Consider the following 13767-nt stretch of genomic DNA (forward strand, 5'->3'; position numbering starts at 1 on the left):
CCTTCGATTATCTTCATCAGATGACACTCATAGGACTTCATGTTACACAATACATGCATGTTTTTTTTGATAAAGTTCATATTTATATAAAAAAATCTGAGTTTACATTGGCGCGTTACATTCACTAGTTGAAAAAACATCAAGTGATTTTGCATAGCCACATCGTTTCAACAGAAATACTCATCATAAATGTAGATGATAATACAAGTTATACACATGGAATTATAGATATACCTCTCCTTAATGCAACCGCTGTGTCAGATTTCAAAAAAACTTTACGGAAAAATAAACCATGCAATAATCTGAGACGGAGCTCAGAACAAGAGCCAAATTAGCCGCCATGTTGGAGTCAACAGAAACCAGAAAATACATGATAAATGTTTCCTTACCTTTGATGAACTTCATCAGAATGCAGTCCTAGGAATCCCAGGTCCACAATAAATGCTTGATTTGTTCGATAATGTCCGTTATTTATGTCCAATTAGCTACTTTCGAATTGTTTACCAAACTCCCTAACCAAAGTCTCAAAGCGCATCCACTATAACGTGACGAAATGTCCAAAAGTTCCGTTACAGTCAGTAGAAACATGTCAAACGATGTACTGAATCAATCTTTAGAATGTTGTTAACATACATCTTGAATAACGTTCCAACCGGAGAATTACATCGACTTCAATTGACCGATGGAACGGAGCTCACTCTCACGTGAACGCGCCAGTTCAATGCGTGGGCACCTCATGGAAGTGATTACTCATTCCTGTCTCCTTCGGCCTCCCTTCACATTAGAGTCATCAGACTAAGTTCTATTGACTGTTGACATCTAGTGGAAGCCGTAGGAAGTCAAAACCCATCCATATCTCTCTGTATTTTCAATGAGAGCTTGGTTGAAAATCTGGCACCCCCAGAAAATATCCAAACAGGAAGTGGAACTTCTCAGGTTTTTGCCTGCCATATGAGTTATGTTATACTCACAGACATAATTCAAACAGTTTTAGAAACTTCAGAGTGTTTTCTATCCAATACTAATAATAATATGCACATATTAGCAACTATGACATAGGAGCAGGCCGTTTACTCTGGGCACCTCTGTGCACCTTTCATCCAAGCTACTCAATACTGCCCCTTCAGCCATAAGAAGTTAAATGAAATGTAACTCAGTAAAATCTTTGAAATTGTTGCATGTTGCGTTTGTATTTTTATACAGTGCCTTCGGAAAGTAGTCAGACCCCTTGACATTTTCCACATTTTGTTACATTACAGCCTTATTCTAAAATAGATTTTTTTAAACTCAGGCAATCTACACAATACCCCATAATGACAAAGCGAAAACAGGTTTTTAGAAATGTTTGCAAATGTATAAAAAAAATTAAAACAGAAATACCTTATTTACATAAGTAGTCAGACCCTTTGCTATGAGACTCGAAATTGAGCTCAGGTGCATCATGTTTCCATTGATCATCCTTGAGATGTTTCTACAACTTGATTGGAGTCCACCTGGGGTTAATTCAATTGATTGGACATGATTTGGAAAGGCACACACCTGTCTATATAAGGACCCACAGGTGACAGTTCATGTCAGAGCTTTGAAACAGGATTGTGTCAAGGCACAGATCTGGGGAAGAGTACCAAAACATTTCTGCCGCATTGAAGGTCCCCAAGAACACAGTGGCCTCCATCATTCTTAAATAGAAGGAAGTTTGGAACCAACAAGACTCTGCCTAGAGCTGGCTGCCCGGCCAAACTGAGAAATCGGGGGAGAAGGGCCTTGTTCAGGGAGGTAACCAAGAACTCGATGGTCACTCTAACAGAGCTCTAGAGTTCCTCTGTGGAGATGGTTGTCTATCTGGAAGGTTCTCCCATCTCTGCAGCACCCCACCAATCAGGCCTTTATGGTACAGTGGCCAGACAGAAGCCACTCCTCAGTAAAAGGCACATGAAAGCTCGCTTGGAGTTTGCCAAAAGTAATCTAAAGACTCTCAGACCATGAGAAACAAGATGCTCTGGTCTGATGAAACCAATAATGAACTATTTGGCCTGAATGCCAAGTGTCACATCTGGATGAAACTTGGCACCATCCCTACGAGGAAGCATGGTGGTGGCAGCATCATGCCGTGGGGATGTTTTTCAGCGGCAGGGACTAGGAGACTAGTCAGGATCAAGGCAAAGATGAACAGAGCACAGTACAGAGAGATCCTTGATGAACCTCCCCAATCCAATTATTTAAGTGAGATGGACACGTGAATCCAACATATCAATTATTGTAGACGAACTGGAATTAAAGCCATAGGCAGTTGCACAGATTTGTATTTTCTCTCCACTTTTTCTACTTTTTTTCTCCACTTTTTATTTACCCTTGTTTATAGCCAAGTTATCATTATCCATTGTGTAAATAGTATTGTGTTAATATATGTAGACTAACATTTCATTGTTAGTCTACACGTCTTGTTTACATTTTTACATTTACACTGAAGAAAAATATAAATATAAATATAATGTAAAGTGTTGGTCCCATCTTTCATGAGCTGAAATTATAGATCCCCGAAATGTTCCATTCACACAAAAAGCTTATTTCTCTGAAATTCTATGTGCACATTTGTTTACATCCCTGTTAGTGAGCATTTCTCCTTTACAAAGAGAATCCATTCACCTGACAGATATGGCATATCAAGAAAAACAGCATGATCATTACAAAGGTGCACCTTGTGCTGGAGACAATAAAGACCCAATCATGTGCAATTTTGTTACACAACACAACGCCACAGTCTCAAGTTTTGAGGGAGTGCGCAATTGGCATGCTGACAGCCCCTTTATGTTATCATTAGATCAGCAGTTTGGTGACATGATGTAAAGGGTAACCGAACTGGCTGTGCACTTTGGTCTTTTAGGGAGTCCCCGTTCATTTTATTCACCTGAACAGAAAAAGAGGCATGCAGGAATGTCGCATCTCATTTTGGGTTAGAGCATGTCATGTGCAAATGAGTTTAATAGATAGCACACGTGAGAATTTAGGACATGCGCTATTGCACACGAGATTTCACACTTCAGTTATTGAACACACGGCACTCATGAATAGGTTGGCACAGCAAAGGTATTTCAAAACGTTAACACAGCAAACGTGAGAAAAAAAAACTAAACTCTGTCAGCAGGTTTGCTTGTGTATTTGAGACGGCCTACAGGGAGGAGGTGAGGGCCCTCGGAGTGTGGTGTCAGGAAAATAATCTCTCACTCAACATCAACAAAACGAAGGAGATGATCGTGAACTTCAATAAACAGCAGAAGGAGCACGCCCCCATCCACCTCGACAGGACAGTAGTGGAGAAGGTGTAAAGTTTTAAGTTCCTCGGCGTACACATCACGGACAAACTGAAATTGTCCACCCACACAGACAGCGTGGTGAAGAAGGCGCAACAGCACATCAGCCAAACTACTTGCCCTCCAGGACACCTACAGCACCCGATGTCACAGGAAGGCCAAAAAGATCATCAAGGACAACAGCCACCCGAGCCACTGCCTGTTCACCCCGGTATTGTCCAGAAGGCGAGGTCAGTGCAAGTGCATCAAAGCTGGGACAGAGAAAAACAGCTTCTGTCTCAAAGCCATCAGATTGTTAAACAGCCATCACTAACATAGAGATAACGCCACTTTAATAATGTTTACATATCCTACATTACTCATCTCATATGTATATACTGTATTCTATACCATCTACTGCATCTTGCATATGCCGCACGGCCATCGCTCATCCATATATTTATATGTACATATTCTTATTTTCCCTTTACATTTGTGTGTATAAGGTAGTTGTGAATTTGTTAGATTACTTGTTAGTTATTACTGCATTGTCGGAACTAGAAGCACAAGCATTTCGCTACACTCGCATTAACATCTGCTAACCATGTGTATGTGACCAATAACATTTGATTTGATTTGTAAATGCAGATCAGAGGTTCGGTGCAGTGGTATTATTTTTGAGATTCTGCACATCACAGTCTTATGCAATTCATTATTGATTGATTCATTGTTTGTGTTTTTGATGACCACATTGCAATTAGCACCCTACTCATGAAATATTTGTTTAATATTAGCCGTAATAATATTAATTGTCATTAAGACAAAAATCATGAATAATGATAATGTATATGGTAAAGCATGTTTTTAATCTGCAAGAGAAGGGGTACCGCTGGTGGAAAGAGGCTGTACGGCACAAAATGAGTTGCAAATACGTGCCGTACGCTACGTAGTGACACGTCATGATGTAACGTACCGCGTAAGAGGGGTCCGTTTTTTCATCTTTTCTCTAATAATATTGGTCTATTACCATGTCAATCAACGCTGAATCAAAACTTAGTTCACACCCCGGATTTTGATGCCAACACAGTCGCTATAGTCCCATTAGTTACATTACAGCCTCGTTTGAATGCTGCAGTTGCGCAAATTTGTACGGAATGGGGTTAGTTAGCGTTAGTTAGCTAGCTAGCTAGCTAATTGTGAAAAACTGAGTTTAAATGTATTTGGCTAAGGTGCATGTAAACTTCCGACTTCAACTGTAAATACTGCACTCTGACCCACAAAACTTCTTTGCTAGATTCATTATAGTGTTGATAAACAAAGCGAAGAAAGTGAACTTCAAAACGTGATGTAGTTTTATTGGAATTTGTAGCTGTTGTTGGTAAATAATGAATTTGCTAGATTCTGACATGACTTAGTGCAGCTTGAAAGATGGCAGTTGATGGTTACTAAAACAACTATCTAAAAATTGGTAGACGCTATTCCTAATCTGTTTTCGGATTTGACATTAGAGCAGTAGGGGAAGATTTCATTCCCCCCATTTTTTTGTCTGACTTGTTGGGGGAGTGGTCAAATGGCAGTTGTTTGGAAAAGGTTTTGGGAAAATGTGGTAATGCAGTTACTTAAACAGTTGTACCGTAAGATCCGTAGTGAATATTTTGTTTCCGCGAAGAGATACAGTTTGAATAGCAGAAAAGTAGAGGAAGACTCATACACTATAAGTTTTCATCTAACTTTTTGGGGTAGTGGTCAAAACTAGTTGTTTGCTAATAAGTTTGAGAAAATGTTGATGCGGTAACTAAAACAGCTAACGTAAACTCACCCCATTCCGTACAAATGTGCGCAACCGTAACATTCAAACGAGGCTACAAAGAAAACTAATGGGACTGTAGCGACTGTGTTGACTTCAAAATCGGGGGTGTGAACTAGGTTTCTATTCAAGCGTTGATCGACATGTTAATTAATGGCTCTATAGTATTGGAGAAAAGTTGAAAAAACTGACCCTCCGTTACATCGTGGCGTGTCATGTCGTAACGTACAGTATGCATAAAGCAACTATTTATGTCTTACAATCTCTCTCCACCAGGTGTAGCACTTCTCTCATCGTTTAAAAACAAGAAATGAACAGTGACGGGGGTAAGGGGGGGATACCTAGTCATTTTTTGCGTCATCATTGCATGCGATCATCATTCTCAAAGCCGTGTTTACTTCTAAGATCACTTTAGCACCGCCCTAAAAACCCGATTCATATTCGACACAAACCTTCAAATAGGTATGTAATGACACATTATATAAACTCTTTATAGTGTTTTATTTACATTTTAGAGGCGATAAGGTGATAAGTTGGACAGATCGAGTGAAAAAAAGCAAACTTCCCACACAACATTTCTCCTTCTCACTATAACGGATTAGTTTCGCTTCCCCACCCGCGATTTTTAAAAAGACCCGACGGGGCTCATTGCCTGCTTGAATTATGCAGAAACGGGCAGCGTTTAGGTCATGTAATTGATAATGTTGGAAAGGGGAGAAATTGTGCTTTACAATGGTATTGACAGTACAGTTGATCTGGAAGTATTACATTTTTTGGCGCTAAAATAAGGGCAATTGTACGGACCAAGGCGATGTACGAGTTTACGTGAGTTTACGTTATATTGTTAGAGATGTACTGGATATTTCTGTTATTATTTCAGATTTGAATTCCTTAGACGTAGACCAAGATGTAATACCCTCTAACTTTTTGTCTAAGTTGTTAGAAAGTGGTCAAAGTCGATCATTTGTTTCAAAAGTTGTATTTTTGCATTGACAGTGAATGGCAGTTGGAAGTGATGACGTCACAATGGGGAGCTTTAGAATGTTGAGGAAAATTCCATGAAAGTGAATGAAGATCGAATGAAGAAGTATTAAATATATAAAAAAGTTGAACTCCAGACCAGTCTACACGTTTTAAAGTTGATGGCCACTGTCACACTGGAGAAGTGTTCTCTTCACGGATTAATCCCAGTTTCAACTGTACTGGGCAGATGGCATCCTGTGGGCGAGCGGTTTGATGATTTCAATGTTGTGAAGAGTGCCCCATGGTGGCTGTGGGATTATGGTATGGGCAGAAATAAGGTACGGACAACGAACACAATTGCATTTTATCTAAGGCAATTTGAATGCACAGAGATACTGCGATGAAATCTGCGTGCCATTCATCCGCTGCCACCACCTCATGTTTCAGCATGATAATGCATGGCTCCATGTCGCAAGGATCTGAACACAAAAATGTCCAAATTCTTCGATGGCCTGCATACTCACCAGACATGTCACCCACTGAGCACTCACTGTTTGGGATGCTCTGGATCGACGTGTACGACAGCGTGTTCCAGTTCCCCTCAATATCCATCAATTTTGCACAGCCATTGAAGAGGAGTGGGACAACATTCCACAGGCCACAATCAACAGCCTGATCAACTATCCGAAGGAGATGTGTTGCACTGCATGAGGCAAATGGCGGTCACACCAGATAGTATCTAGTTTTCTGATCCGCGCCCCTACTTTTTTTTAAAGGTATCTGTTACCAACAGATGCATATCTGTATTCCCAGTCATGTGAAATCCATAGATTAGGGTCTAATGAATTTATTTTAATTGACTGGTTTCCTTATATGAACTGTAACTCAGTAAAATCTTTGAAATTGTTGCATTTCTATTTATGTTGAGTATATTTAAGACCAGTTTATTGTTAATGACGCATTCTGACACTGAATTAGTTGAATGAGGTGTGCTAGTTCAGGACTACATCGTTATTGTGAAACTCTGGAGGTCCTCGGGGAAAGATTTGAGGAACACAGCCATATGGATAGCATTAATCAGCGCTTTTTGCTCTAGGGATAGGTCGCTCGTTGTAAGAGGACATTTCGTCTCTGCATAAACAAGAAAACTATATTTCTCCACAGCCTAATATGTGAGACTAAATTATTCTCCCAACTTGTGCAAATATCTTATCTGACTCTAGGTGGCATCCACACACGGTGTGAAATATACAAAGATGACAAGAGAACATGTTCAATGTCAAATCAAATGTATTTGTCACATGCGCCGAAAACAACAGGTGTTGAATACAACCTTACATTGAAATGCTTACCTACCAGCCCTTAACCAACAATGCAGTTCTATACTCAATATTGGACACCATTATACTTCCTTGTATGCCAATGTTTCACATGATCAATATTAATGTTGTACATGCCATTGTATCTAAACATGCATTTTACAAACTACGTTGTAATCTTTCAGAAGTTACATTATCTTTGTTCAAATACGTCTCATACAACCAATGACCAATAGACAGTAAAACAATAATTAATAGGCCAAATGTAGGCACCGTACACTGTCCTGGGTCTTTGCTTTAATCGATGATGACCTATCCAAAATTATAATCAATTGACCAAAAATATCTAAAAGAAATAAAAATTAGACAAGCATTGTTATCTGTTATCATCCACGTGAACTCTGGATCTACTGCCCGCCATTCTGTTGACCTTTCATCAGTGGTGGAAAAATACTCAATTATCATACTTGAGTAAAAGTAAAAATACCTTAATAGAAAATGACTCAAGTAAAAGTCAGTCACCCAGTAAAATACTACTTGAGTAAAAGTCTAAAAGTATTTGGTTTTAAATATACTTAAATATACTTATACTACAAAAGTAAGTGTAGTTGCTAAAATATACCAAAAGTAAAAGCACAAATAATTTTAAATTCCTTATATTAAGTAAACCAGATGGCACAATTTTCTTGTTTTTTTATTTACGGATAGCCAGGGTCACAATCCAACACTCAGACATCATTTGTGTTCAGTGAGTCTGCCAGATCAGAGGCAGTAGGGATGACCAGGGATGTTCTCTTGATAAGTGTGTGAATTGGACCATTTTCTGTCCTGCTATGCATTCAAAATGTAACGAGTACTTTAGGGTGTCAGGGAAAATGTATGGAGTAAAAAGTATATCATTATCTTTAGGAATGTAGTGAAGTAAAAGTAGTCAAAAATATAAAAAGTAAAGTACAGATACCCCCAAAAAATACTTAAGTAGTACTTTAAAGTATTTTTACTTAAGTACTTTACACAATTGCCTTTCATTGAACCTGACCTTTAACCTTCTGGCTGGGGTCTGTTCCCCTCCCTCTGTGACCTTACTGGAGTGCCGGGCTGCCTCAGAAAGGTCTTCTCTGTAACCAGAGTAGGTTGACCGAAAGGTCAAGGGATGTGGTGGTCTCAAACCCCTCAGGACACTGAGCTATATTTAACCTCTGGGTAGACACTTACCCCTTAATAACTGCACTAGGAGGGGAGTAGAGGGGAGTAGAGGGGTGAAAGAGGATAAGGTTCACCATGAGATTAACCATGACATTCATGTTGCTGACTCCAGCCCGCTAGTTCAGATACAGTACAGAGCAACCCCAACCCTTGTAAACCCGGTTGGGGAACCCTGGTTGACAAGAAAGAAAGAGAACATAAAACAATTCCAGAACTTAAGTCAGTTTTCATATTTAGGTTGTAATTTAGTAAGTATAAGACTGTTAGGTGTATTACTATGACACTGTTACTTTTGTGAAGAAAATAACCTCCCTATCCTTCCTGGCTGACCATCACCTGTAGTCCTTGTGCAGTTCTAGGTAACCCCTATCAAGGCTGGTCTCATAGACCAGACGTAACATAGTAAATGAAAATCCGGGACGCTTGGTATGGTTACATAAGACCGAAGGTAGCGGTAGCCACCTGGCTAATGTTAGCCACAACAACTTGGAATTTGTAACATATCACACAAAATTGATGATGGACATCCATAAATGAATACATATGGTGAAACTTTTGACTGGTACTGTAAATGCATGTCTTTTAGGAAATGACAAGGGTTCAACTAGTAGGAGCATGCTTTCTCAGAGTAGGGTCGCGTTCATGTTGACATGAAACCATTTGGAAACCTTTGGAGGTACAATCTGAACTTCTTTCTTTTTTTCTCAATGCCGACTGAGGTGAGCAGGCGACCTTGGATTGTGTATCTCAACTGTTCTGTCAATATTGATCCAATTGGCATCTTGAACAATTAAGAGCGGCTTTCTGTTTTGGCTGTTCAGGATGATCCTTCAGTCTGACTTGACCTGCGGCTTGATCCATTCCAAGATGGCATAGCACTCAGACGTCCTTTGTCCTCGTCTTGTCGTGTCCTGTGTATATATATTTACATCTTTCTTCGCATATCTTTTATATATTTTCTTTTCCAAAAACTCAACTTCAAAACACTCTCCTGCAACCCGCCTCACTAATTTAAAAAATAATTAAGTATTTTTTACCTCAAATCTGAAATCCACAATAGAAGCTAGCCAGAAGCTAGCCAGAAGCTAACCAGAAGCTAGCCAGAAGCTAACCAGAAGCTAGCCAGAAGCTAACCAGAAGCTAGCCAGAAGCTAACCAGAAGCTAACCAGAAGCTAGCCAGAAGCTAGCCAGAAGCTAACCAGAAGCTAGCCAGAAGCTAGCCAGTTCACTGACTAACGTTAGTATTCAGCTAACCACGGTTTGTGGTCATCAGCTATCCTTTAGCTCGAAAAGCTATCACCAGTTTTGTACAACGCGACTCAGACCAGAACATATCGGACCTATTTTTCTCTCCATATCCCCGGATTTTCAACCGCAAGCTCTGGACATTTACAGCTGGATCTCGCAGCAAGCTAGTTGCTATCCATGTGACTATTGGCTTACGTCGATCCCAGAGCAAACATCAATTATTCCAGAGCTAGCCAGCTGAAGAGTTCCATCAGCCACTCCTGGGCTACAATCACCTATCCGGACCCGTTTTACTGCCGATGCGGAGCCCCACCGGGCCTTCACGACTGGACTACCGACGTTATCTGCCCGAGGGAGTTATCCAACTGGCCCCTCCGTCGCGACATTACCTGAACGACCATCTGTGGCCCGCTAATCGTTAGCTGTCTTATCGGCTGCTATCTGAATAGGTCTATCGGACAATTTTTCTTGGGTCACTATAACTATATCTATTTTGCCAATTGGATTGATCCCCTCTACCACACGGAACCCCACTAATTTACCGTCGGAAACGCACGAGGTGGCTAAAAACAGACCTCCATTCTATGCTAGATGGCCCGGCTAGCTGTCTGAATCGCCGTTACCCCAACCAACCTCACTACTCACTGGACCCTTATGATCACTCGACTAAGCATGCTTGTCCTTAATGTCAATATGCCTTGTCCATTGCTGTTCTGGTTAGTGTTTATTGGCTTATTTCACTGTAAAGCCTCTAGCCCTGCTCATTATACCTTATCCAACCTTTCAGTTCCACCACCCACACATGCGATGACATCACCTGGTTTCAATGATGTTTCTAGAGACAATATCTCTCTCATCATCACTCAATACATAGGTTTACCTCCGCTGTATCTTTGCAATCTACTGCAAAGATAGCCTGCAGAGTTCTGTCCTACTATCCAGGTCTGTACCCAAGCAATTTAAAAATCCAACTCTCTAAAAACAAATCTCTCACCGTTGCCGCCTGCTATTGACCACCCTCTGCCCCCAGCTGTGCTCTGGACACCATATGTGAACTGATTGCCCCCCATCTATCTTCAGAGCTCGTGCTGCTAGGCGACCTAAACTGGAACATGCTTAACACCCCAGCCATCCTACAATCTAAGCTTGATGCCCTCAATCTCACACAAATTATCAATGAACCTACCAGGTACCACCCCAAAGCCGTAAACACGGGCACCCTCATAGATATCATCCTAACCAACTTACCCTCTAAATACACCTCTGCTGTTTTCAACCAAGATCTCAGCGATCACTGCCTCATTGCCTGCATCCGTAATGGGTCAGCGGTCAAACGACCTCCACCCTGAAACACTTCAGTGAGCAGGCCTTTCTAATAGACCTGGCCGGGGTATCCTGGAAGGATATTGATCTCATCCCGTCAGTAGAGGATGCCTGTTTTTTTTTTTTAAATGCCTTCCTCACCATCTTAAATAAGCATGCCCCATTCAAGAAATTTAGAACCAGGAACAGATATAGCCCTTGGTTCTTTCCAGACCTGACTGCCCTTAACCAACACAAAAACATCCTATGGCGTTCTGCATTAGCATCGAACAGCCCCCGTGATATGCAACTTTTCAGGGAAGCTAGAAACCAATATACACAGGAAGTTAGAAAAGCCAAGGCTAGCTTTTTCAAGCAGAAATTTGCTTCCTGCAACACAAACTCAAAAAAGTTATGGGACACTGTAAAGTCCATGGAGAATAAGAGCACCACCTCCCAGCTGCCCATTGCACTGAGGCTAGGAAACACTGTCACCACCGATAAATCCACTATAATTGAGAATTTCAATAAGCATTTTTCTACGGCTGGCCGTGCTTTCCACCTGGCTACCCCTACCCCGGTCAGCAGCACTGCACCCCCCACAGCAACTCGCCCAAGCCTTCCCTATTTCTCCTTCTCCCAAATCCAGTCAGCTGATGTTCTGAAAGAGCTGCAAAATCTGGACCCCTACAAATCAGCAGGGCTAGACAATCTGGACCCTTTCTTTCTAAAATTATCTGCCGAAATTGTTGCAACCCCTATTACTAGCTTGTTCAACCTCTCTTCCGTGTCGTCTGAGATTCCCGAAGATTGGAAAGCAGCTGTGGTCATCCCCCTCTTCAAAGGGGGGGACACTCTTGACCCAAACTGCTACAGACCTATATCTATCCTACCTTGCCTTTCTAAGGTCTTCGAAAGCCAAGTCAACAAACAGATTACCCACCATTTCGAATCCCACCATACCTTCTCCGCTATGCAATCGGGTTTCAGAGCTGGTCGTGGCTGGTCAGCCACTCTCAAGGTCCTAAACGATATCCTAACCGCCATCGATAAGAAACAATACTGTGCAGCCGTATTCATTGACCTGGCCAAGGCTTTCGACTCTGTCAATCACCACATCCTCATCGGCAGACTCGATAGCCTTGGTTTCTCAAATGATTGCCTCGCCTGGTTCACCAACTACTTCTCTGATAGAGTTCAGTGTGTCAAATCGAAGGGCCTGTTGTCCGTGCCTCTGGCAGTCTCTATGGGGGTGCCACAGGGTTCAATTCTTGGACCGACTCTCTTCTCTGTATACATCAATGATGTCGCTCTTGCTGCTGGTGAGTCTCTGATCCACCTCTACGCAGACGACACCATTCTGTATACTTCTGGCCCTTCTTTGGACACTGTGTTAACAACCCTCCAGATGAGCTTCAATGCCATACAACTCTCCTTCCGTGGCCTCCAATTACTCTTAAATACAAGTAAAACTAAATGCATGCTCGGCAACCGATCGCTGCCTGCACCTGCCCGCCCGTCCAACATCACTACTCTGGATGGTTCTGACTTAGAATATGTGGACAACTACAAATACCTAGGTGTCTGGTTAGACTGTAAACTCTCCTTCCAGACTCACATCAAACATCTCCAATCCAAAGTTAAATCTAGAATTGGCTTCCTATTTCGCAACAAAGCATCCTTCACTCATGCTGCCAAACATACCCTTGTAAAACTGACCATCCTACCGATCCTCGACTTCGGCGATGTCATTTACAAAATAGCCTCCAATACCCTACTCAATAAATTGGATGCAGTCTATCACAGTGCCATCAGTTTTGTCACCAAATCCCCATATACTACCCACCACTGCGACCTGTACGCTCTCGTTGGCTGGCCCTCGCTTCATACTCGTCGCCAAACCCACTGGCTCCAGGTCGTCTACAAGACCCTGCTAGGTAAAGTCCCCCCTTATCTCAGCTCGCTGGTCACCATAGCAGCACCCACCTGTAGCACGCGCTCCAGCAGGTATATCTCTCTGGTCACCCTCAAAACCAATTCTTCCTTTGGCCGCCTCTCCTTCCAGTTCTCTGCTGCCAATGACTGGAATGAACTACAAAGATCTCTGAAACTGGAAACACTTATCTCCCTCACTAGCTTTAAGCACCAGCTGTCAGAGCAGCTCACAGATTACTGCACCTGTACATAGCCCATCTATAATTTAGCCCAAACAACTACTTCTCCCCTACTGTATTTATTTATTTATTTCTGCTCCTTTGCACCCCATTATTTCTATCTCTACTTTGCACATTCTTCCACTGCAAATCAACCATTCCAGTGTTTTACTTGCTATATTGTATTTACTTCGCCACCATGGCCTTTTTTTTGCCTTTACCTCATCTCACCTCATTTGCTCACATTGTATATAGACTTATTTTTCCACTGTATTATTGACTGTTTGTTTTAACTCCATGTGTAACTGTGTTGTTGTATGTGTCAAACTGCTTTGCTTTATCTTGGCCAGGTCACAATTGTAAATGAGAACGTGTTCTCAACTTGCCTACCTGGTTAAATAAAGGTGAAATAAAAAAATATTATGACACTCAACCGAAAACGTTTTCAAACTTTTCGCAACAGAGGAGGAAAATGTTT

This window comes from Salvelinus namaycush, chromosome 9, assembly GCF_016432855.1.
Source record: "Salvelinus namaycush isolate Seneca chromosome 9, SaNama_1.0, whole genome shotgun sequence".
Classification (NCBI taxonomy): domain Eukaryota; kingdom Metazoa; phylum Chordata; class Actinopteri; order Salmoniformes; family Salmonidae; genus Salvelinus; species Salvelinus namaycush.